Here is a 1,685-nt window from a genome sequence, read left to right on the forward strand (position 1 = left end):
GGATGCAAAGTTTAGAAACAAAGAAGAAGGATCAGTAGTTGGAAAATATGACCATGATGATAAAAATGATGCCTGAGATGGCATGATAGAATTTTGGAAGACCAACGACTTCTTCATTACAAATATCTTTGTTAAACAACATAAAAGATTACTGTACACATGGATCTAACCAGATGTAACACACAGAAATCAAATTTACTGCATCTGTTGGAAGAGATGGTAAAAAAGCTCCATATCATCAGACATATCCATACCCTGGTCAGGGGCAGACTGTGGAACAGACCATCAATTGCTTACATGCAAATTCAGGATGAAGCTAAAGAAAATTAAAACAAGTCCACAAGAACCAAAATATGACCTTTAACATATCCCATTTGAATTCAAAGATAATCTGAAGAACATACTTAATGTATTTGACACTAAAGACCAGAGGAGTTGTGGGATGACATCAAACACATCATACTGGAAGAAAGAAAAAGGTCACTAAGAAGGCAAAAAAGAAGGAGAAGTCCCAAATGGATGTCAGAAGAGACAGTGAAACTTGCTCTCAAGTGTAGTGTTTCTAAAGAAATGAGGAGGTAAAAGAGCTGAGTAGAAAATTCCAAGCACAGTTAGAGACGACAAAGCCAAATATTATATTGAAATGTTCAAAGAACTACAATTAGAAAACCAAAAGGGACGAACACTTTCAACATTTCTCAAACTGAGAGAACTGAAGACAAAATTCAAACTTCAACTTGAAATATTGAAAGATTCTCTGAGCAAAATACTGAATGATTCAGAAATATCAAAATAAGATGGAAAGATTACACAGACTCCCTGTACCAACCAAAAAGACATGGTCAATGTTCAACCATTTCAAGAGGTAGCATGTGGTCAAGAGTCAATGATACCGAAGAAGGATGTCCAAGGTGCGCTAACGGCACTGGCAAAGAACAAGGAACCAGGAACTGATGGAATACAAATTGAAAATTTTCAACAGAGTTATGCAGCACTGAAGGCACTCACTCACCTATACCAAGAAATTTGGAAGACAGCTCCTAAGTCAACTGATTGGAAGAGATCCATGCTTGCACCCATTCCAAAGAGAAGACACCCAATGGAATGCAGAAATCATTGGACAGTATAATCAATATAGTATGCAAGTAAAATTTTGCTAAAAATAATTTAAAAATGACTGCAGCAGTGCATGTCAGGGAACCACCAGAGATTCAAGAAGGAGTCAGATGAGAATGTGGAACAATGAATATAATTGCTGACATCAGATAGATCTTGGCTAAAAGCAGAGAATACCAGAAAGATGTTCACCTGTACTTTATTGACTATGTAAAATCTTTCAATTGTGTGGATCAGGCAGAGAATGAGTATTTCAGAACACATAATTCAAAATTGTGAACCAGTTCATTTCAGTTTTCTAATACCTAAGATATTGATCTGTATGCATGTCATTTCATTTTTAATGAAATGATTAATTCCTAGATTAATTATTATATTATTATGATATAATATATAAGGTGCTCTGGTAGCATAGTGGTTACAAATTGGGCTGCGAACCTCAAGGTCAGCAGTTTGAAACTACCAGCTGTTCCGCAAGAGAAAGATGAGGTTTTCTGCTCCTGTAAAGATTTACAGCCTTGGAAACCCTGTACAGGGTCACTATGAGTTGGAACTGACTCCACGGCACA

This window comes from Chrysochloris asiatica, unplaced genomic scaffold (assembly GCF_000296735.1).
Source record: "Chrysochloris asiatica unplaced genomic scaffold, ChrAsi1.0 scaffold00388, whole genome shotgun sequence".
NCBI lineage: Eukaryota > Metazoa > Chordata > Mammalia > Afrosoricida > Chrysochloridae > Chrysochloris > Chrysochloris asiatica.